This window comes from Pseudophryne corroboree, chromosome 3 (assembly GCF_028390025.1).
Source record: "Pseudophryne corroboree isolate aPseCor3 chromosome 3, aPseCor3.hap2, whole genome shotgun sequence".
In the NCBI taxonomy this organism is placed as follows: domain Eukaryota; kingdom Metazoa; phylum Chordata; class Amphibia; order Anura; family Myobatrachidae; genus Pseudophryne; species Pseudophryne corroboree.
Genome location: NC_086446.1, coordinates 765,528,279 through 765,553,748, shown reverse-complemented (window position 1 = coordinate 765,553,748; position 25,470 = coordinate 765,528,279). Strand labels below are relative to the sequence as shown.

General features: G+C 46.8%; 1 protein-coding gene across 1 annotated transcript in view; it reads left to right on the top strand.

Moving 5' to 3' along the window:
* The first annotated feature begins 1,641 nt into the window (after positions 1–1,641).
* Positions 1,642–25,470, top strand: part of LOC135058242 (killer cell lectin-like receptor subfamily B member 1B allele C) — an 89,192-nt gene continuing 65,363 nt past the window's right edge. The window contains exon 1 of the mRNA XM_063963781.1: positions 1,642–1,703. The gene's annotated coding sequence lies outside the window, so the exon portion shown is untranslated. The remainder of the gene's footprint in view (positions 1,704–25,470) is intronic.

The window sequence follows — 25,470 nt, the reverse complement described above, 5'->3', positions numbered from 1 at the left end:
CAGTCAGCTACCTCATTGCGCCTCTTTTTTTCTTTGCGTCATGTGCTGATTGGGGAGGGTTTTTTGGAAGGGACATCCTGCGTGACACTGCAGTGCCACTCCTAAATGGGCCCGGTGTTTGTGTCGGCCACTAGGGTCGCTAATCTTACTCACACAGTCAGCTACCTCATTGCGCCTCTTTTTTTCTTTGCGTCATGTGCTGATTGGGGAGGGTTTTTTGGAAGGGACATCCTGCGTGACACTGCAGTGCCACTCCTAAATGGGCCCGGTGTTTGTGTCGGCCACTAGGGTCGCTAATCTTACTCACACAGTCAGCTACCTCATTGCGCCTCTTTTTTTCTTTGCGTCATGTGCTGATTGGGGAGGGTTTTTTGGAAGGGACATCCTGCGTGACACTGCAGTGCCACTCCTAAATGGGCCCGGTGTTTGTGTCGGCCACTAGGGTCGCTAATCTTACTCACACAGTCAGCTACCTCATTGCGCCTCTTTTTTTCTTTGCGTCATGTGCTGATTGGGGAGGGTTTTTTGGAAGGGACATCCTGCGTGACACTGCAGTGCCACTCCTAAATGGGCCCGGTGTTTGTGTCGGCCACTAGGGTCGCTAATCTTACTCACACAGTCAGCTACCTCATTGCGCCTCTTTTTTTCTTTGCGTCATGTGCTGATTGGGGAGGGTTTTTTGGAAGGGACATCCTGCGTGACACTGCAGTGACACTCCTAGATGGGCCAGGTGTTTGTGTCGGCCACTAGTGTCGCTTAGCTTAGTCATCCAGCGACCTTGGTGCAAATTTTAGGACTAAAAATAATATTGTGAGGTGTGAGGTATTCAGAATAGACTGAAAATGAGTGGAAATTATGGTTTTTGAGGTTAATAATAATATGGGATCAAAATGACCCCCAAATTCTATGATTTAAGCTGTTTTTTAGTGTTTTTTTAAAAAAAACACCCGAATCCAAAACACACCCGAATCCGACAAAAAAAATTCGGTGAGGTTTTGCCAAAACGCGGTCGAACCCAAAACACGGCCGCGGAACCGAACCCAAAACCAAAACACAAAACCCGAAAAATTTCAGGCGCTCATCTCTAATGAGAACCTGCTACATAATAATGGGAATTAGATTTGAGGGGACATGGGGCAATCAGTGAGGGGGTAAGTAATATACTGTGATACTATATATGGAGGAAAACAACAAATAATGTAAGGGCAGAAATAAGGAATGAAAATATAGTGCTGTGGATTGTTTGAGGGAGGGGGCCCTAAATCGGTAACTTGCTTAGGGCCCCTTGTCTTGTAAATCCACCTCTGCCTTCATAGTCCACTTCCACTGCGCTGACCGTTGGGGGAGATGTGTCTTCTGTTTCCCTGATGGACTGAGGTAGGTGTCAGTGAGCATGAACAACCAAGACCAGGGAAAAAGATTGTAGAGGTGGGATTTAACATGTAAGACTTATAGCATATTCCAAACTATAACATGCATTCAGTTCTGGTATGGCTATGTCCAACCGGTGTAGTGATTCATTCTATATAATGCTGGTGCACAATGCAATCCTGAAAATCCAGATCACCACAACTGTCCTGATCAGTTCTTGTGTTTATTTCACCCAGATCAAACTTTCAAGGCGAAGCTCTGGGTCCCTTCCTGGAATGGCGTCATCATTACCATTCTCATTACGATCAATATTATCCTCATTCGCATCATCAGTAAGTGATATCCTGACCACAGTTAATGCTGTCATTAGCCATTTCTTCTTCTGTATTATAGCCCGTTCTGTCAACTACTGTATTTCCTTCAATGTACGACTTTCGGTTTTTAAATGCTGCTGACTGTATATAGGCGCTGATTCTGAGATCGACGCAGCGGATGCGTTCATCTGGTCTGCACATGCACACTGGCTGCAGTGCGCGTGCACGACCTTACACATTGCGGTCGCATCCCAGAGGGATTCGGCCGCAGTGTGATTGATAGTGATGGGTGTTTGTGGGGTGGCGATGTGGCATATTTTTTTTTGGGGGGGGCAAACGGGGGCCGGATAGGACCGTTTTCGGGGCGGCTGCGTGACATCCAGTTTAAATCAACTTGCCACAAACATAAGACTGGTAAAAATGCGTGAAAGCACTCTGAAATTACAGGGGTATGCCAAGGGGTAGTCAGGATTGTTTTCAATATATCCTGGAAATAAGGATGGACACAGGAAACAATGTCAGACTGGGGCATGAGGGGTGTGGTCATTCAGCAGAGGGGTGTGGCCCGCCACCACAGATGCTTGGCTATTAGGTGATTTTTGGTAAAATCTTTAGAAGTGAACCAAGAACCCATGTCTATCAGGTTACATATACAATTCCATGACAGCAATGTGCTGTATCCTTACCCAGTTCAACCCTGACAGGAAGCCTATAACATATGGCTGCAGGCTTCAAAAATCAAATCAATTAATACAGTGATTTTCAACCTTTTTAAACTTGTGGCACACTAAACAAGATCAGAAAATTGCCAAGGCACACCATCAGTTTTTTTAATCAAATATAATACATATAATAACAAATATCAACATATATTTAATATGTTGATAAATATTTGTTACTATTTCTCTTACAATGAGTAGCAATAAACAGGTTTTACTTACATAAGAATCTCATTGGAAAACCTGCGCTTGGTGATGTCTCATGATCAAGGATGGATGGTTGTAATTGCACACACCTGCCCCCCCCCCCCCCCCCCCCCCGGCATAATTATACACATATGTCCCTCGTTGCAATTCCGTAAACCTGCCCCCCAGTGTAATTATGCACACATGCCCCCCACTTTAATTCCACACACCTGGCCCCATAGTAATGCCACACACATGCCCCTCTTATTTCCACACACCTGCCCCCCCCCCCCCCCCATAGTAATTGCACACACCTGCCTTCAGCCCCCATAATAATTTCTAATAATAAACGTGAAATCTCTCAGGGAGGAGCGCTAGGACCGCACCAGGCAGCACAGAGCAGCAGTGTGTGAGTGGGTGGGTGGTAGAGCAGGAATGCGACAATTGGTGCTAGACAGTCCCACAGCAGCCGGTAGCCAGATGGTTGGTTCTATATCGGAGGGGCTGAAGGGACCTTGTGACGTATTGGAGGGAGGAGCTATGTCACCAGGGGGAGGAGCTACGGGCGAACAAGGTACCCGAAAAGTACCCTCGCGGGCTCGCTTCGCTCGCCACGCTTCGGGCACGGTGGCTCGCTCCGCTCCGCTTCGCTCACCACCTAATTACTAAAGGTAATAGTTGGTGGCGTGGATAGTAGAGGAACTATCCCGCTGGCCTAGCTCCTCCCCCTTGCGTCGTAACTCCTCCCCCTTACGGAAAAGGTCCCTTAGCCCACTTGATTCTAGCATCTACCGTAGCCAGATATGTAAGCCTGCTCAGCCAGCGCTGTTCTTCCGTTCGGCGACATCCGGCCCGTGACCTATGGTGACTCATAGGTCACGGTTCAGATGTTGCAGAACGGAAGAGCAGGCTTACATATCTGGCTGCCGGCTGCTGCGGTACTGGCTGGCGGGCGGCGGGTCTCTGGTGGCCAGTGGCAGGTCTGGTTGGCTGGCGGCGGGTCTGTGCGACGGGCACCTCTGGCGGGCGGCAGCATACCTAGCAACTGGTCGCGGCACACCAGTTGAAAAAGGCTGAATTAATATGATGCCTACCTGGAATGCCATCTCGGTTCACTTGTTGGACCAGTAGGTTTAACTGTTGGCATCTGTATTCCTCCTCTGGTGATCTCTGTTGGACTCCGATGAGGTACTGAGATGTCTCCTTTTAGTCAGGGGATATGGAGGGTACTGACATTTCTTCTGGGCTTCTTTCCATTTCTGAAAGATTTTCTATGTTAAACAAAAAGTTAAAGTAAAAAAGTAATTTTGATAATAATAATAATAATAATAATAATAATAATAATAATAGTAGTGTCTATACGCCAAGGATTGCATATGTTATTATGTCCTCTTTTTTCTCCAGTATAGCAGCTCTGCGACTTTTATTATCAGCAGTTCAGCTCTCAAGATTTACATTTGTTTATAAAAGCACAATAAAAACACAGATGTAATGGACAATAAATGTGATCATCTATTTAGGGGTACGCACCGGGCAAAATATATGGTTTTGGATGGAGATGAGCGGGTTCGGTTCCCGAGGCACTGAACCCCCCCGAACTTTGCAATCCGAGCCGGAATCCGTGTCCGGCTCGGGACTTTCCGCCTTACTTGGATCCCAAAACATGGCAAAACATCATATTCCCGCTGTCAGATTCTCGTGGGTTCTGGATTCTATATAAGTCCCTGGTGATCTGCGCCATATTCACTACGGCATTGGAGAGTTTACTGGACAGACGTGTCCGTTTCCAGTACTGTGTCTGGCATTGCGTGGGTGTTCCGTCTGCTGTATCTAAAGGAGTGCTCTCTATGCCTGCTGTATCTGAAAGGGGTGCTCTCTCTGCTGTATCTGAAAAAGGGGTGCTCTCTCTGTCTGCTGTATCTGAAAAAGGGGTGCTCTCTCTGTCTGCTGTATCTGAAAAAGGGGTGCTCTCTCTGTCTGCCGTATCTGAGAAAGGGGAGCTCTCTCTGTCTGCTGTATCTGAAAGGGGTGCTCTCTCTGTCTGCCGTATCTGAAAAAGGGTCCTCTCTCTGTCTGCCGTATCTGAAAAAGGGGTGCTCTCTCTGTCAGCTGTATTTGAAAAAGGGGTGCTCTCTCTCAGCTTTATCTGAAAGGGGTGCTCTCTCTGTCTGCTGTATCTGAAAGAGGTGCTCTCTGTCTGCTGTATCTGAAAAAGGGGTGCTCTCTCTGTCTGCTGTATCTGAAAAAGGGGTTCTCTCTCTGTCAGCTGTAACTGAAAGGGGTGCTCTCTTTGTCTGCTGTATCTGAAAGGGGTGCTCTCTCTGTCTGCTGTATCTGAAAGGGGTGCTCTCTCTATCTGCTGTATCTGAAAGGGGTGCTCTCTCTGCTGTATCTGAAAGGGGTGATCTCTCTGTCTGCTGTATCTAAAAAAGTGGTGCTCTCTGTCTGCAGTATATGAAAAAGGGGTGCTCTCTGTCTGCTGTATCTTAAAGGGGTGCTCTCTCTTTGTCTGCTGTATGTGAAAAAGGAGTGCTCTCACCAGATACACATTGCCCCACTGTGCCAGATACACATTGCCCCAAAGTGCCAGATACACATTGCCCCACATTGCCAGATACACATTGCCCCACATTGCCAGATACACATTGCCCCAGAGTGCCAGATACACATTGCCCCAGAGTGCTAGATACACATTGCCCTAGAGTGCCAGATACACATTGCCCCAGAGTGCCAGATACACATTGCCCCAGAGTGCCAGATACACATTGCCCCAGAGTGCCAGATACACATTGCCCCAGAGTGTCAGATACACAAATGCCCTATGGTGCCAGATACACAAATGCCCCCAGCAGTGTCATATATGGCCCCACAGTGCCAGATACACTTTGCCCCAGTGCAAGATACACATTGCCCCACAGTTCCACATACACATTGCCCCAGTGCAAGAAACACATTGCCCCAGTGCCAGATACACATTGCCCAAGAGTGCCAGATACACAAATGCCCCATGGTGCCAGATACACAAATGCCCCCAGTAGTGCCATATCTGGCCCCACAGTGCCAGATACACATTGCCCCAGAGTGCCAGATACACATTGCCCCAGAGTGCCAGATACACATTGCCCCAGAGTGTCAGATACACAAATGTCCCATGGTGCCAGATACATAAATGCCCCCAGCAGTGCCATATATGGCCCCACAGTGCCAGATACACTTTGCCCAAGTGCAAGATACACATTGCCCCACAGTTCCACATACACATTGCCCCAGTGCAAGAAACACATTGCCCACTGCAAGATAAACATTGCCCCACAGTGCCAGATACACATTGCCCCACAGTGCCAGATACACATTGCCCCAGAATGCCCCCCCTTGATGCTCAATACTGCATCTGTTGTTTCTGCTGTGTGAGGGGAGGAGAGCGCAGCACGCGCCTTCCTGCCCCTCAATGCCCGTGAAGTCCGGTCTCCGGCGGCGGGCATCTCAAATGAGGCGCCGGTTCATTAGCCAATCAGAACTTGCGGACCAGCAGCCAATCAGAAGCCATTGTTGCCCGTCCACAAGCTCTGATTGGCTAACAAACCAGTGCCTTATTGAGATTCACCCCCCGCCGCTGGAGACCGGACTTCACAGAGCATTGAGGGGCAGGAGAGGCGCTGCGCTCTCCTTCCCTCACACAGCAGCGGGCTGCAGGTATGGTGGACGACCCGGCAGTGCTGCATACCGGCTGTGAATTTCTTAACGGTACGCCGTACCGCCCTGTACCGCCATACTTGCAGCACTAACAAAAAACCCTGTACTGGTGTGCTGTTCCCGGGCTGCTGTTTGTTTAGACCTCCTACCTTGATCGCCTCACAACTATTAACACATGTATAGTATTTATCTGATAAAGATCAGTACAAAGGGCCTAATTCAGACGTGATCACAACAGCAAAAATTTTTTTCTAATGGGCAAAACCATGTGCACTGCAGGGGGGGGCAGATATAACATGTGCAGAGAGAGTTAGATTTGGGTGGGGTGTGTTCACACTTAAATCTAAATTGCAGTGTAAAAATAAAGCAACCAGTATTTACCCTGCACAGAAACAATATAACCCACCCAAATCTAACTCTCTCTGCACATGTTACATCTGCCACACCTGCAGTGCACATGGTTTTGCCCATTAGAGAAAGATTTAGCTTTTACAATCAGGCTTAATTAGGCCCAAAATGTGTTCCTGATCAACGTCTTCATATTATCAGGTGATATACTCTCTAAGGATTCACATACAGTATATTCAATTTAACTATTTCTCTCATACATCCTATACTCCTTACCTCTAGGGGGGAATTCAAGCGTTTTGCATGCAGACGGCCACTAGATGGTACCTGACAGAGCAATTCAAGTGTTCCTCCGTTTTTATGTGCACAGCTGCCGCACTGACATTACAGTGATGTTGTTCTGTGATTTTGACGGGATGGTAACTAGTATCAAGATTAGGAGAGATTGGTAAGAAGGGGGGTAGCAATGTATGTTAAAAAGCATAAATGGGCAGTATGGATGGTGTAATGGTTAGCATTACTGCCTCCAAGCACTAAGGTCATGGGTTCAATTCCCACCATGGCCCTATCTGTGTTGAGTTTGTATATGCTCCCTGTACTTGCGTGGGTTTCCTCCAGTTTCCTCCCACAATCCAAAAATATACTGGTAGGTTAATTGGCTCCCAACAAATTTAACCCTAGTGTCATACCTCCCAACTGTCCCGATTTTTGGGGACTGTCCCGCTGTCCCACTTGCGGGCTGCAGGGTTCCGCGGTAGGGGGAGGGGGCAGTTGGGAGGCTCTGTCACCCGCTGCCCTGCTTAGCAGAGCAGCGGTGAACAGATGCTGAGGGAGAGAGAGCATGCCAGCAGCTCACAGAGCGCTGGGCATGCCCCCTCAGTGCCGAAAACCGTGGGGCGTGGCTCGCGATCGAGGCACTCCCGCGAAGCCATGCCCCCTTTTCAGAGGCCACCCCCCTTTTCCTGGCGGGGTGCTGCTACGTAGCCGCGCAAAGGGTCCCTTTTTCCTCTGACACAAAGTTTCAGAATGTGTGTGTGTGTACATGTGATAGGGAATATAGATTGTAAGCTCCATTGGGGCAGGGACTGATGTGAATGGACAAAATATTCTCTGTAAAGTGCTGCAGAATATGTGTGCGCTATATAAATAACTGGTAATAAATAAATAATAATAATAATAATAATAATAATAATAATAATATTTAAAAAAAATACTATCTTAATACAAAGTAGTGAAGAAAAAACAGAGTCCCTTTGGGTGACCATACAAACAGGCAAGAAGGAGGTTCTTTGTATTGGGGGTGACATAAACACCACCAGGTCAGGAAGAGGAAGTGGATGAGAAGTGAACCTACTGCAGGACATAACTAAAATGGCATTAAAACGAGAGGTACTGTAATAGTCACGGGAGACTTTTATCTACCTGATGTAAACTGGGAGGTGTCGCTAGTTCCTATAGAAGTAGCAGGGCCGAAACTAGGGGGGGGCTAGGGGGGCAGGCGACCTGGGCGCCGGATTGGAGGGGGCGCCGAGACCCCCTAACACCCGCCGCGGCACTTTTATAACGTTGAAACCCCCTTCTCCCGAGTGCCCAGCTCGGGGGGCGGGGTTTCGCGGAATGACGCGATTGCGTCGTGACGTCACGGCGCAAACGCGTCATTCCACGAAACCCCGCCGGAGGAGGGAGAAGGGGGAGCCGCGCAGACTGGACGAGGAGGGAGAGGCGGCTGAAGAGCGGCGAGAACCGCTTCAAATGTAAGTCAGCCCCTCTCCCTTCCTCTCTCTCTCTCTCCCTCCACCACCGTCCTGCCGCAATGTGTAAAATGGGGACCTGCGCCTGCCGCAATGTGTAAAATGGGGACCTGTGCCTGCCTCAATGTGTAAAATGGGGACACTTTTTCCTGCCACAATGTGTAAAATGGGGACACTTGCCAGCGTACTGTGTAAAATGGGGACCTGTGCCTGCCGCTATGTGTAAAATGGGGACACTTTTTCCTGCCACAATGTGTAAAATGGGGACCTGTACCTGCCGCTATGTGTAAAATGGGGACACTTGCCAGCGTACTGTGTAAAATGGGGACCTGTGCCTGCCGCAATGTGTAAAATGGGGACACTTTTTCCTGCCACAATGTGTAAAATGGGGACACTTGCCAGCGTACTGTGTAAAATGGGGACCTGTGCCTGCCGCAATGTGTAAAATGGGGACACTTTTTCCTGCCGCAATGTGTAAAATGGGTACACTTTTTCCTGCCGCAATGTGTAAAATGGGGACACCTGTCTGCCGCAATGTGTAAAATGGGGTCACCTGTCTGCCGCAATGTGTAAAATGGGGACACTTTTTCCTGCCGCAATGTGTAAAATGGGGACACCTGTCTGCCGCAATGTGTAAAATGGGGTCACCTGTCTGCCGCAATGTGTAAAATGGGGAATGGGGACACTTGCCTGTCGTACTGTGTACAATGGGGACACTTTTTCCTGGATATGAAATTCATGTTAGAAAAGGCAATTTTTCAGGTAAAAAAGTTCTGAAAGAGATATATATATATATATATATATATAATATTTTTATTCATGTATTTATTTATTTTAATTTTTATTATTATTTTTATTTATTTATTGTAAAATATTTTTTTTTTTTGCCGGGGGGGGGGGGGGGGGGGGGGTGTCAAATGACTACCTTGCCCCGGGTGACAAAAATCCTAGTTTCGGCCCTGGAAGTAGGGACATTCTGAAATCATTGCAGGGAGCATCAGTTCAGCAATTGGTGAGGGAGCCCACTCGGAAAGATGCAATATTAGATGTAATACTTACAAATGGAGACAGAATATCTGACGTAAAAGTGGGTGAAAACCTGGGATCCAGTGATCATCAAGCAGTATGGTTCAGCATAAAGACAAAGACTGACTCGTCCCATACAGAAACAAAGGTGTTGGATTTTAGGAAGGCTGATTTTGTAGGGATGGGAAAATGTGTAAGTGATTCTTTGGCAGAGTGGAGGAACTTGGAAGGAGTGCAGGAGAGGTGGGAAACATTAAAAAGTGCAATATTAAAGGCAACAGACCTTTGCATCAAAAGTGTTCGGAAAAACACAAGGAAGAGGAAGCCAGTGTAGTTTGCAAAAGAAGTAGCAAGTATTATGAAAGTACAACAGATGGCCTTTAGAAAATAAAAGCAGAAGCAAAAGAAGGAAGACAGAAGGCGTATCTTGTTAGACAGAAGGAGACTAAGGTGAAAATTTACTAAGCTTCCGTTTCCATTCAAGTTTTTTTTTTTTTTTCTAAGTGTCAGCTCGGGAATTTACGAAACACAAATCTCGGAAGTGTTGGGGCCATTCGTATTGTTTTTCCCAGTTGAGTACACAAATACGACTGAATAGACCATCGGTCAAACGCGGCTGTTATTTTATACAACACGGTTATTTACCAAGGATTTGTATTTGTAAACTTGAACGGGAATCCTTAATTGCGGCAGCAAAAAAACTTGAATTGTAAAAAAATTGTGTTTTCAAATAGAACTGCTTTGGGCTGGCGTGTTTACATGTCTTTCAGCTTACCCATTAATCACACCAGAATTTGGTTGCCTTGAAAAGGGTCCTAAGCCCCTGGCGAAGCTTTTGGAGTACAGTTGTAGAGAGGCGGGTAAGGCAGGAACTCATTGATCATCATTTTTTATGTAAGGATATTTGTGTCACTTTGTATTTTCTGTGGTTTTTTGTTATACGTAAAAACACATATATATTGACTAAATAACATTGCATTTGTTAATTTCAATTGCTGCATGTGTAATATATGTTTAGGCTACAGTTACTGTTATGTGTGTTGGGAATGGAAGAATAATGTAGAGAACCAACAAATACTCAAAAATACATTTACTTGTGTTTTTTTTTCTGGAAACCCAGCATAATTATTGTGGCAAACCACATATCGTATATACTCGAGTATAAGTCGACCCGAATATAAGCCGAGGCACCTAATTTTACTACAAAAACCTGGGAAAACTTATATGCCCTCATGCTGCCAGATATGCCCCACAATGCCAGATGTGCCAGATATGCCCTCATGCTGCCAGATATGCCCCACAGTGCCAGATATGCCCTCATGCTGCCAGATATGCCCCACAATGCCAGATGTGCCAGATATGCCCTCATGCTGCCAGATATGCCCCACAGTGCCAGATATGCCCCACAGTGCCAGATATGCCCTCATGCTGCCAGATATGCCCTCATGCTTCCAGAGATGCCCCACAGTGGCAGATGTGCCAGATATGCCCTCATGCTGCCAGATATGCCCCAATGCTGCCAGATATGCCACACAATGCCAGATGTGCCAGATATGCCCCACAGTGCCAGCCCAGTTACATACCCTCCAACGCTCCCGCGCTGTCTTCTGAAGGAGGGACATGGAGGGCACAGCGCGCGGCTCTCCTGTGTCCCTCCTGCGTCTCCGGTGGCAGCGGCGTGTGTTAAAGGAAGTGCCGGTTCGTGCACTTCCTTTAACACACACACACGCCGCTGCCGCCGGAGACGCAGGAGGGACACAGGAGAGCCGTGCGCTGTGCTCTCCGTGTCCCTCCTAAATACTGACTCGAGTATAAGCCGAAGTGGCTTTTTCAGCACAAAAAAAAGTGCTGAAAAAGTCGGCTTATACTCAAGTATATACGGTAGTAAGAGAACATGCAATTTACTCTGTTCTTTGTAATCATGCTTGCTAAGAAACAACATAATGTTGCAACAAAACCACATAAAGAGAAAACATTTAATTGACATAATGTAAAAACATGGCATTGTTATAATGCAAAAACATGGCCTTGTCTTAATGTTTAAACATGGCATTGTAGTAAAAAAACATGACCTTCAATTTAAGAGAAATGTTCTTGTAATAAAGAGTATAGATGGCCTTGTACTAATTAGTTTTGGTCATACTGTAAAGAAGATTATAGATGGCCTTGTACTAATGAGTTTTGGTCATATTGTAAAGAAGAGTATAGATGGCCTTGTAATAATGAGTTTTGGTCATACTGTAAAGAAGAGCATAGATGGCCTTGTAATAATGAGTTTTGGTTATACTGTAAAGAAGAGCATAGATGGCCTTGTAATAATGAGAAAACATGACAATTACTCTGTTAACATGTCATTGTTTTTCCAACAGCATGAACTCTCACACAACAGTTTATTGTTTGCTCCTTTTGATGAAGCTGCGCCTTTTCCAGTGACGTGTTGCAATGTACGGGTTGAGCGCCTTGGGGGGAGGTAACTGGGGAAATTAATGTAGTTGGTGTCCCTGAGCTGTTGTGAGGTGCTGGCTCAGGTTACTCAGTGTAGCATTGAGGTCTCTTGTTGCTGCAGTGTGACGCTCCATAATGCGGCTGATGCTGTGGAGCTGCTCTGTGTAAGTATGTGCCCTAAGGTTGTGTTTTTTTTTATTTACCAGGCAGCTGTGGGGAATGTGGTGACCTTGAGGGAGGACTATCCAATAGTTGGAGTGGTGGCCTTGAGGACCCATCAGAAATGCGCCGTTGTGGTGGTGAATTGTGTGGCCTGGTGTGCACATCCTGGCTGTGTTTCTTGTGGCCCATGTGTCTTGGCCTGGTCAAAACATCTGGACGCCACTTTCTGGGGGGAGAATGTTGTGTGGATGGACCTAAACAAAAACAACCACTTAATATCATGCAAGACATTTGCTTACTTAAACAATCAAAACAAGAAATACTTACCAGCTTTCCCATCATCCTCGTCTTCTGGCTGAGTAGGGGCAGGGCACACTGTTGCAGTCTTTTTGGCCACTGGAAATAAATATGGGACATGTGTTTTTAAATTCAAAGTTGCCATGGAAATTATTATGCATAATTAGTTTTTTAACTTTGACATACACACATTGTTAAACTTAAAAATAATAATTTCCTTTGTTTAAGAGTATTTTTGTTGGACATACTCATAAACAAAAATACACATAACTGCACACAGTTAGTTGATGGTTAAACCACAAAATAACACCCGCAAAAAAATTAAATAAATAATGCTAAAACAAGACAACACTACAAATGGCAATAATGCTGCCAAATAATGGTGAGCCAAAAAGTAAAAAGGTTTTTTGAAAATAAACAGTATGAAGAACCAATTAAAAAAAACCCTATTTCACCTAGCAAAATGACCCTAGAACATATACAGGATTGAACTAGTCCTTTACAATACCAAAATAAAATGGCCTCAACCAAACAAAGCAGGAAAAGAGGTGGTGTTATCGTTTTAAACACAAAGTTACCAAAAATTATTCATAAACAACAACAAGTACATAGGCAAATACACTAACTACTCCAAAACACCAAACTATGGCAAACTTAAACGCCATACATCCATTGAACATAATAGAAAAAAAAAAAAAAAAAAACAAGAGTAATGCGCACAGGCTCATGACCCAGACAAATAAGTATACAGTATTAAAATATATACATTGCACAACAAAACATTACTGCACTAATGTGAATATACTTATTAAGTGGCAAATGAAAAAAATAAAATAAAGGGAAAAACAAAAAAACAGCACAACTACAATACACATATGCAGAAAGTGACTTGCAGCATTTTTTCTAAAAATATACAATACATGGTGACAAAAATACCCACAAAAAAAACAAGCAAAACATTTTAAAACACATAAAAACACACTCACTATCCTGTCTGGGCCGGTCCGAATCCCGGACATAAGTAGCCCTCACAACTTCTGGAGATATTAGGCTCCTCATGGGTTCCTCGTACTCCAGATATGTAGCGATGAATGGATGACCACCATCTGTCGAGCCTCCTTGGCCATTTTAGCCTTGACATGCCGCTTGATGTCACGTGTCCTCTGTCCGCTTGACAATGCCCTCACTATTCACAGCTGCCACTACTTTGTCACCTTCAATGACTCAGGCCCAAACAGCTGAAGATGATATTTCATCAGCTCATGCAACAAAGCCACATTCTCAGCAAAATCAAACTTCACATTGCGGACAGTCTTATTAGTGGTGTGTGGCTGCGGAGCTGCATCACTGTCACTGTCTCTAGAGGATGCAGCAGCAACCTTTCCCACCTCCTCAACCTCACTAACCTCCTCCTTCTCACTTACCTCCTCCCTCCCTCCCTCTCACTCACCTCCTCCACCTCAGAGTCAGACATCATTAAGACAAACAACAATGAACACTGAGAAATAAAAGAACAAACAACACAGTCCTCCACTACCTCTACACAGCACACACACACACACACACACACACACACACACACACACACACACACACACACACACACACACACGAGACTTAAATCAAATAAGACAAGGACCAAAACTCAGACAAACTATTAAATGACTACACAACCAGAATAACAAGACAACTCTCACACACACTACAGCACTCAGAAATTGGCAAAAACCACAAATCCACCAACCTACTCACCAACTCCACAGAACACAACCTCTCACCTCTCCACGAACTAAACCCAGAGGTTCGAGCGGTTTGGGGAGTATTTATATGGTTGCGCAAAGACACTCCTGCGTCCGAAACTCAACCAATCACAACTGAGTGTCAAAAATTAAAGTACACGTGGAAACACGTCCGCAAACAAAAAAAAACTGCCGCGTTAGTAAAGTTATGAATCTGAAGGAACAACCACCCATGCCTGGCTGAACAACCTTAATCCGGACGTGAAATTCATTTTAAAATACGAATACCATCGACATCAGAAAATATGAAAACCAAAAACGTGGGAGCTTAGTAAATTACCGATTGTTACCACAAAAAGTTGCAGAAAAACACGAATGATGAAATTCGAACCCAGACTCTAACCAAATCAGGAGAAACACAAATCTTAGTAAATATACCCCTAAGAAGGTAATCAGATGTGCAAAGGCACAAGCTGAGGAGAAAATGGCCCAGTCAGTGGGTAAAGGAGGCAAAACTTTTTTTTAGGTATATAAGCGAAAGTAGAAAAACAAAAAGGTGGAACAATAAGACTAAAGTAAGAGAGTGGGAGTCTTGTTGAGGGAGACAATGTAATAGCAGATCATCTTAATAATGATTTTTGCTCAGTATTCATTACTGAAAGAGAGGTGAAGAGACCATTTAAGTTGTAGGTATATTCAGAAAAATTAAGTAGAAACAAGTACATTTACAGAGGAGAAGGTCCTAAAAGAACTCTCAAAACTGAAAGTGGATAAATCAATGGGGCCAGATGGGATACATCCAAGGATACTATAAGAGCTTAAAGGGGTGCTGGTAGCACCATTAACAGAATTATTCAGCTAGTCAGTAGCTACAGGAGTAATTCCAGAGGACTGGAAAAGAGCAAACGTAGTCCCACTGCACAAAAGTGGAAGCAAAGAGGCAAGCAACTACTGACCAGTAAGCCTTACATCAGTAGTAGGGATATTGATGGCAACACTCTTAAAAGAAAGTTGTAGAGTTTCTCAATTCCAGCAAGCTACAGGATCCCAAACAGCATTTACTGGGGGGGAGGGGGGGACTAAAGTAATAGATAATGGGGGGTCTGTAGATATATCTTATCTAGACAGTTAAATAAACTTGAAAGCATGGATTGGATACTAAGATGGTTGAATCGTTGGTTACAGGATAGAAAACATAGAGTTGTAGTGGGATGTAGTTACGTTTGCCGGCGGTCGGGATCTTGGCTGTCAGGATACTGACACCGGAATCCTGACCGCTACACATGCTGACAGCCGGAATGCAACTTACAGATACTATTCCCACTCGAGACCCACAGAGAGGGAATAGAACCTGTGGTGAGCACAGCGAGCTTGCAAGGGGCTTTGTTGCGATCGCCCTTCCCCTCCAGCATTCTGGTGGCCAGGATCTCATGTCTCTTACAGTACAGTACGTTTGGTAACAAGAATAATGTTGAGTCAAAACAGAACAGAAAGTATTTTGTAAAGGTATACGGTTAATATACCGTCCGTCAGGATGCCGGTGTTCAGGATCTCGACCCCAGAATCCCGGCAGGCACCTAAATGTCGGCGGTCAGAATCCCTACTGCAGCCCCATATTCCCACTCAGGTGGTGGGAATATAACCAGTAGAGAGTAAAGCTCGCCATTGGGCCCGATACATGGTGAGCGCAGCAAGCCTGCATGGGGACTCACTGCACTCGTTGCCGGTATGCCGGCAGATGGGATGCTGCTGTTGGGATACTGACAGCCACCATCCCAACAGCCGGTATATTGTATGTATTCAGGGTCAGAATGGCTCACAGGGGTACCAGGGAAACCATCGGTAGGCCCCACTGCCTGAGTGCCCACTCCTTCCTCTAGGGATCAGGTTCCAGACTGTGCACTTGTATTATACATGGTAGATATGTTGCATTACACTGCACTAGACTATTGTGTATTTCAAGACTCTGTGGAGGCTGGCCACACCCCCTTTGTAGGCTGGCCACACCCCTAAGTATGGGCCCTTATCACTGCATTCCCCCGGTGGGCCCTTCATACCCCAGTCCGACACTGTGTGTACAGTGATTCAGTTTGTTCCTGGATATGTGTTATAGGGATATTACAGTAGAACTTCCTTTGCTGTCGTACAGTCACTCAGAACCTACAAAACTGCCCATTCTGTATGATGTGTGGGTGATTTGCAGCACACATGCATTCTGTACATACATTACCCTCAGATCATGCATATTCATATGCACCTTTATGGAGCTGCAAACGAAAATGTGTGATTTCTGTGATATTGTGGTGATTAGGCGTGATGCCGATGCTTTTGCCGATGCTCACACGCCGTTACAATGACACACAGTGGGCATCACCTGTACATCAATCCTAATTGAGTTGACCTCTGTGAGTATCGCAAGTTCTCATATGTAAAGTGTTATGATTCCAGCACTCTGGTCTGAGGAGATCTTATTGCAAGGACCGGAGCACTGGAACGAAATGCTGGGGAAGGGAGCGGGAATGGAAAATAGCCCCTTGCGCCCTAACTCTGTTGTCTCACCCGTGCTGTCAGAAATCCCCTGCGAGACTACGGTTGCTTGAGCCCATGGCAGCCGCGTTTGAAGGGCGGATTATGTCTGCCCAACTCCGATGCCCCCCGGTCTTAATGAGAGACAAAGGGAAATCCGAGACAGGGTGATAACAAGAGGCCCTCTGACTAAACAACCAGGCCAGGGGCTACAAGCTAACTCAAAACTAGAATATGTGCGGAAAAACCGCCAGAGAAAAGGACAACCAAAATATCCACTTGTCCAATTCTCCTACCCGGCACCGCCGAGTACCAGAGAGGACTTGTGGAAGCGGAACCCTCCGCAAATGCTCCAAAAACAAAATATAAAAAAGGTAAAGCGGCTGAGCCGCAACACACGGCAGAGCCGCAACTTACGAACACCACTGGATATTAAACGGTGATCAGTCAGGACTCCAGGGAACAAAACGACCTCCTGGGATGAGATGACAACTCCCGAATACTGGACTTCTGAGGACTGGAATGACCGGATACAGCAGGACTGGAAACAGACTCTCTGCAAACCAAAGCAGCATGCAGGAAGCTATTACCGGCGTCTGTGAGAAGCACTGGGAAGGTATTTCAGAGGGAGTCCTCCAATCAGCTGCTCAGAGCCTGATTGGAATAAATGCCGTGCAGCTGCCTTGCTGCACGGCCAGAGGACAGTGTGCGTGCAGGAAATTGGACCCTGCAACGGGGAACGCGGTCCGCCCGTGGCGTCCCCGTTGCTAGGGTCCGTGCGGCTCAGCGTCTAGCGTTGCTAGGGAGCCGGCGGCTGAACGCGCACGGCGTCCCTAGTTGCTAGGCGCCGGGCCGCGCGGATATGCGGACCCCGGCGCCTAACAGTACCCCCCCCTTGAGGAGGGGTCAAGGAACCCCTAAAGCCAGGTTTCTGAGAAAATTCCTGAAAAAATGCCCTCTTGAGCCTAGGAGCATGAAGATCCTTATCTAAGACCCAAGACCTTTCCTCCGGACCATAGCCTTTCCAGTGAACTAAAAAATACAGCCGACCCCGGGACAATTTGGAATCAAGAACTTTCTCTACCAAGAACTCCTGTTGTCCCTGTACATTCACTGGAGATCTACCCTGAGAGATCCTCCGAGGAAATCTACTGGAAGAAACATATTGTTTCAACAGGGAACAATGAAACGTATTTCCAATCTTGAGAGATCTTGGTAAACGTAGCCGATAGGCAACTGGGTTGACTCTTTTAATAATAAGAAATGGTCCAATAAATTTGGGTCCCAGTCTAGCCGAGGATTGTCGAAGCCTGATGTTGCGAGTTGACAACCACACCTTATCTCCCACCTTAAAAGTGCAAGGACGTCGGAGCCTGTCAGAAAATTTCTTCTCTCGAAAAGGCTGCTTTTCTGAGAGCAAGGTGCACTTTTTTCCAAATTGCTCTGAGATGGGAGGTCAATGCAAGCGAGGAGACTGGAGAATGATAAAAAAAAGAATTAGCTCTGGGGTGAAAACCAAAAACTGAAAAGAATGGAGACTCTTTAGTGGAGGAATGACAGGAGTTATTGTAAGCAAATTCAGCCAAAGGAAGAAACTCAGACCAATCATTCTGGAGTTTGGCTGAATACAGGCGCAGATATTGTTTTAATGACTGGTTAACTCGTTCGGTTTGTCCGTTGGATTGTGGGTGATAACCGGATGTTAATGACAGTTTCATCTTCAAAGAAGCACAAAAACATCTCCAGAATTGTGCTATGAATTGTGGACCCCGATCAGAAACAATATCAGTGGGTAACCCATGAAGCCTAAACACATGGCGGAGGAACAAAACTGCCAACCCTTGAGCAGAAGGCAATCGGGGAAGAGCAATAAAATGAGCCATTTTACTAAAACGGTCCACTACCACCCATATGACTCGGAATCCGGCTGAAAGGGGAAGGTCAACCACAAAATTCATGGAAATATGAGACTATGGCCTGAGAGGGACACTTAAGGGCATAAGTTGCCCGATAGGCAAGGAACGGGGAACCTTATGCTGTGCACAAACCTGGCATGAAAAAACAAATTCCCTAACGTCTTTAGACATACTAGGCCACCATACTGAGCGAGAGACTAACTCCAATGTCTTAGTGATTCCCGGATGCCCTGAAACCTTGTTGTCATGGAATTCAGTTAAAACAGTAGCTCTCAAAAATTCAGGAAGGTAAAGACGACCAGCAGGAGTAAATCTAGGAGCTTGGTGTTGAAGCTGGTTTAACTGGGTAAATAAATCCTGTGTGAGGCCTGCCCGGATGACCGAAGATGGAAGTATTGGGGTAACAACAGGATTGTTATTGTGAACCGGAAGAAAACTACGTGACAGGGCATCAGCTTTAGTATTCTTGGAACCAGGCCTGAAAGTGATAATAAATTTGAAACGAGTAAAAAATAATGCCCAACGTGCCTGCCGAGCATTAAGCCGTTTAGCGGATTCAATGTATTGCAGGTTCTTATGGTCAGTCAATACCGAAATAGTATGCTTTGCTCCTTCCAGCCAATGCCTCCACTCCTCAAAAGCCCACTTTACTGCCAGTAATTCCCGATTACCAACGTCATAATTAGATTCAGCGGAGGAGAATTTCCTGGACATAAAGGCACAAGGATGTAACTCCAAAGACTCCGGATCCTTTTGAGAAAGGCCAGCCCCCACTCCAACCTCTGAGGCATCAACCTCCACAACAAAGGGCAATTCCGGATTAGGATGTCTGAGGACTGGAGCAGAGACAAAGGCTTGTTTAAGGGCCCGGAAGGACAACTCAGCTTCATGCGACCAGTTGGTAGGATCCGCTCCTTTCTTAGTCAGAGCCACAATGGGAGCTACCAGGTCAGAAAAAGAATGAATGAACCTCCTATAATAATTCGCAAACCCTAAAAAGCGCTGAATTGCTTTTAAATTGGTGGGTTGCGCCCAATTAAGGATGGCCTGAAGCTTCTTGGGTTCCATGGAAAATTCCTGAGGGGAGATTATGTACCCTAAAAAAGATACTTCCGTGACGTGAAATTCACACTTCTCCAGCTTGGCATATAAATGATTCTCACGTAACTTTTGAAGAACCAGACGCACCTGGGTGATATGTTGTTCCATCGATTCAGAAAAAAATCAAGATGTCGTCTAAATAAACGACCACGAATTTCCCTAGGAAGTCACGGAGCACATCATTTATGAGGTCTTGAAAAACTGCTGGAGCATTAGACAGGCCGAACGGCATCACCAGGTATTCGTAGTGACCCGACTGAGTACTGAAAGCCGTCTTCCACTCATCTCCAGATTTAATTCGGATGAGGTTGTAAGCTCCTCTCAGGTCAATTTTAGAAAAAATCACAGCAGAACGTAACTGATCAAAGAGTACAGAAATCAACGGCAAAGGATAGGTGTTTTTGACTGAGATCTTATTCAGGGCTCTAAAATCTATGCATGGTCTAAGCGAGCCATCCTTCTTCTCCACAAAGAAAAAACCAGCACTTAAAGGGGATTTTGATGGTCTAATAAAACCTTTCTGTAAGCTCTCCTGAACATAGTCATTCATAGCTGCAGTTTCTGGCCCGGATAATGCATATAATCTTCCCTTTGGCAATGCGGAACCAGGAATTAGCTCAATAGCACAATCATAAGGCCGATGGGGAGGCAGAATGTCCGCATTGCCTTTGGAGAAAACATAGGCAAACTCCTGGTATTCCACAGGAATGAGTTATGGAATGATAGCTGCTACTCTGACTGGAAACGTAATACATTCCTTAGCACAAAAAGTACCCCATTGTGAAATCTCCCCGGACCGCCAATCAATGGTGGGATTATGAAAGGCCAGCCAAGGGTGACCCAGAACAACTGGAACTGCTGGGCAATGTGTAAGATAGAACTCGACTTGTTCGGACAGTTACGAGCAAAATGTCCCTTACCACCACAGTACAGACAAAGACCGGAATTTTGCCTTCTGGCTCTTTCCTCAGGAGACAGCCGGGAGAGACCCATCTGCATGGGCTCCTCTACGTCTTCTGGAATGGAATATACACACGGACTTGACCTTACAGGTGCTCCTCTTTCTGCCCTCCGCTCTCTGAGACGACGATCAATCTTAATAGAAAGCTCCATGAGTTTATCGAGAGTCTCAGGAGCGGGGTACTGGAGGAGACTGTCTTTTATAGACTCTGATAAGCCGAGGCGAAACTGACTGCGCAGGGCTGGGTCATTCCAGCCACAGTCGTTCGACCAACGGCGAAACTCAGTACAATAAACCTCCGCAGGATTTCTACCTTGTTTGAGAGCGCGCAGCTGACTTTCAGCGGACGCCTCTCTATCAGGGTCATCATACAAAAGCCCTAAAGACTTAAAAAAAGCATCTACTGACAACAACGCAGGATCCTCTGCCCTTAAACCGAATGCCCAGGTCTGAGGATCCCCCTGGAGTAAAGAAATAATAATCCCAACCCGCTGAGATTCAGTACCAGAGGAAGTAGGTCTTAAACGGAAATATAGTTTACAGGATTCTTTAAAATTAAAAAATTATTTTCTATCGCATCTTTGGTTCAGGGACTACCTTCGGGGAGGCTCGCAAAAGACCTTCCTGCGATCTCACCCGAAGAGAAAGATCCTGAACCATCTGAGTAAGTTCTTGAATCTGGCTGACTAAGAGCTGACCGGGATTTGGCCCTAAACCTGTCGGATTCATGAGGCCGATAAACTCTCACAAAAACTGAATGAGAAAAAATGAAACCCGTTTAATTTTAAGTTTTGGTATGGCCGGTAATAATGTTATGATTCCAGCACTCTGGTCTGAGGAGATCTTATTGCAAGGACCGGAGCACTGGAACGAAATGCTGGGGAAGGGAGCGGGAATGGAAAATAGCCCCTGGCGCCCTAACTCTGTTGTCTCACCCGTGCTGTCAGAAATCCCCTGCGAGACTATGGTTGCTTGAGCCCATGGCAGCCGCGTTTGAAGGGCGGATTATGTCTGCCCAACTCTGATGCCCCCCGGTCTTAATGAGAGACAAAGGGAAATCCGAGACAGGGTGATAACAAGAGGCCCTCTGACTAAACAACCAGGCCAGGGGCTACAAGCTAACTCAAAACTAGAATATGTGCGGAAAAACCGCCAGGGAAAAGGACAACCAAAATATCCACTTGTCCAATTCTCCTACCTGGCACCGCCAAGTACCAGAGAGGACTTGTGGAAGCGGAACCCTCCGCAAATGCTCCAAAAACAAAATATAAAAAAGGTAAAGCGGCTGAGCCGCAACACACGGCAGAGCCGCAACTCACGAACACCACTGGATATTAAACGGTGATCAGTCAGGACTCCAGGGAACAAAACGACCTCCTGGGATGAGATGACAACTCCCGAATACTGGACTTCTGAGGACTGGAATGACCGGATACAGCAGGACTGGAAACAGACTCTCTGCAAACCAAAGCAGCATGCAGGAAGCTATTACCGGCGTCTGTGAGAAGCATTGGGAAGGTATTTCAGAGGGAGTCCTCCAATCAGCTGCTCAGAGCCTGATTGGAATAAATGCTGTGCAGCTGCCTTGCTGTACGGCCAGAGGACAGTGTGCGTGCAGGAAATTAGACCCTGCAACGGGGAACGCGGTCCGCCCGTGGTGTCCCCGTTGCTAGGGTCCGTGCGGCTCAGCGTCTAGCGTTGCTAGGGAGCCGGCGGCTGAACGCGCACGGCGTCCCTAGTTGCTAGGCGCCGGGCCGCGCGGATATGCGGACCCCGGCGCCTAACATAAAGAGTAAAAAACAAGTATACAAGACAGTATTCTATAGAACTCTATAAGCTACAGACACTGATACTTGTGATACTTTGCGGCTGATTCTTATTCGGACGCATACGCAACTATTGACGGTCACCCATCTGCGACTTTATGCAAATGCCACTACAATGCCCTTCCCTGGTGTACATCCGTGCGTTGAAATTTGCCAGGAATGAGACGCCCGCTGTCAGTGTAGACGCATAGTCAGCACCTGTAGATGCTGAAATACTGATTGGTGAATATTTAGAAATCACCACCAGTCGCACCATCGAAATTTGCAGCAGCCCTATGGCAGGCGCGCTTTCCACTACACTCCATGACACCCATAAAATGGACTATCTCCATGCGTGCGCTAGGACACATCCCTGTCACCACCCGGGAACACCTCCATTCTCAACACATTTCTCTCCCAAGTGCCCCAAGCGCAATCAGGGCCGGCAACAGAAATCTTTGGGCCCGGGACAGTGATATCTCTGGGGCCTTCTCAGATTTTTTTTAAATATATATATATATATATATATATATATATACACATATATAAATATGTATATCTCTCCTTCCTCACCCACACACACTACAGTCCATCTCCCTCTCTCCTTCCTCCCACGCACCCCACAGTCTCTCCTCAATAACTCGATGTTGCATTCCCAGCTCCTCCAGCCCATCCCAAAGCCCTGTATCCCCTCACCAAGCCACTCTTACCCCAGGGAAAGACTCACCTGCGCTGCTCTGTCCAGTACCCAGACCCAAATACTGCACAGCAGACACCACCAGAAGAAGCCGGCATGGGCACGGAAATACTGGCCAGCAAAACTGCTGCCATGTCCCGTAATTGCCTGCAACAGAGCTGGACCCAGAAGGGCGGGCGCACACTCGTGCCACCCAGTCACTGTGTGTGAGAGGCTCCTGCCACTCAGGCCCACACCACCTGCAGCTCGCTGTACAATTTGGACAAGACGGCTCACATTCCCGTTGGGCACTAAGTGATGTATCCTTGGGGCCCATATGATCCTTGGAGCCTGGTATAGGTGTCCCCTTTGACCCTCTGCCAGCCCTGATCGCAACTCCAACTTCGCACACAAATAGAGTTAGGCACATTACAAGAGTTAGGGCAGAGAGTGGGACACAATACAATGGTTAGGGCAGAGAGTGGGGCACATTACATTATTTAGGGCAGAGAGCGGGACACATTGCAATGGGTTTTGAGAGAGGGGGACACATTACAATGGGTAGGGAGAGAGGGGGCACATTACAATGGGTAGGGAGAGAGTGGGTCACATTGTATTGGTTAGGGCAGAGAGTGGGGCACATTACATCGTTTAGGGCAGAGAGTGGGACACATTACAATGGGTAGGGAGAGAGGGGTCACATTGCAATGGGTAGGGAGAGAGTGGTCACATTGCAATGGGTAGGGAGAGAGGGGTCACATTGCAATGGGTAGGGAGAGAGTGGTCACATTGCAATGGGTAGGGAGAGAGGGGTCACATTGCAATGGGTAGGGAGAGAGGGGTCACATTGCAATGGGTAGGGAGAGAGTGGTCACATTGCAATGGGTAGGGAGAGAGTGGGGCACATTACAATGGGTAGGGAGAGAGTGGGTCACATTACAATGGGTAGGGAGAGAGTGGGGCACATTACAATGGGTAGGGAGAGAGTGGGTCACATTACAATGGGTAGGGAGAGAGTGGGGCACATTACAATGGGTAGGGAGAGAGTGGGACACAGTACAATCGGTAGGGAGAGAGTGGGGCACATTACAATGGGTAGGGAGTGAGTGAGGCACATTACAATCGGTAGTGAGAGAGTGGGGCACATTACATTGTTTAGGGCAGAGAGTGGGACACATTACAATGGGTAGGGAGAGAGTGGGACACATTACATTGTTTAGGGCAGAGAGTGGGACACATTACATTGTTTAGGGCAGAGAGTGGGACACATTACAATGGGTAGGGAGAGAGTGGGACACTTTACAATGGGTAGGGAGAGAGTGAGGCACATTACAATGGGTAGGGAGAGAGTGGAACACATTACAATGGGTAGGGAGAGAGTGGGGCACATTACTTTGGTTAGGGCTGAGAGTGGGGCACATTACATTGGTTAGGGCAGAGAGTGGGGCATAGGGCCATAACTAGGTGTGTGCCGATGGTGCCTTGCCCACAGCGCAAATGCACTGAGGGCGCACCATCTGGCAGCACACCCACAAGGCCGCTATCTACTGACTCCATAGTACACACATTCACTGCCGGTGGCGGCGCCACCCGTCTCCCGCTGGCGGATGTTGCCTGTGTCAAGCTGACATCGCTGTCTGTGTCAAGCTGACGGTGCCACCTGTGTCCCGTCATCCACCGCCGCCGCTGCTTCTTTAAAGGACGCATAAACTGGTGGCCTGGGATGAGTGTCTACCTCCGCCTGGCTCTGTTAATTGGCCCAGACCTGAATACAGGCTCGGCGCCCCTGCAATTCGGGAGAAATGTGTCCTTCTGGCGCCGCCTGTCTCCTTCCGTATCTGTAAAGGACTGCGGAATGCTAAATGCCAGCTCTCAGACCCGATGAGAATCTCTGCGTCCTATGGATGCTGGATCGTGCCCCCCCCAGGTGAGACAGACAGACAGACAGACACACACACACACACACACACACACACACACACACACACACACACACACACCTTCCTCTCTCTCTCTCATGTCTGAAAAAAGGGGGGAATGAATGCCTAATGTGTAAAAAAAAAAAATGGGGGACTCTGCAGCCTAATGTGTAAAAAAGGGGGACTCTGCTGATGTAATTTGTAAAAAAAAAAAAAAAAAAGGGGGGGGGACTGCCTGCTTAATGTGTAAAAAGGGGGACTGTTACTGTAATGTGTAAAAAAGGAGGACTCTACTGCCATAATGTGTAAAAAAAGGGGGCCTCTGCCTGTCTAATGTATAAAAAGAGGGACTCTGCCTGCCTAATGTGTAAAAAAGGTGGACTCTGCTGATGTAATGTGCAAAAAAGGTGGACTCTGCAGCCTAATGTGTAAAAAGGGGACTCTACTTGCTTAATGTGTAAAAAGGGGGACTCTGCTACTGTAATGTGTAAAAAAGGGGGACTCTGCTGCCGTAA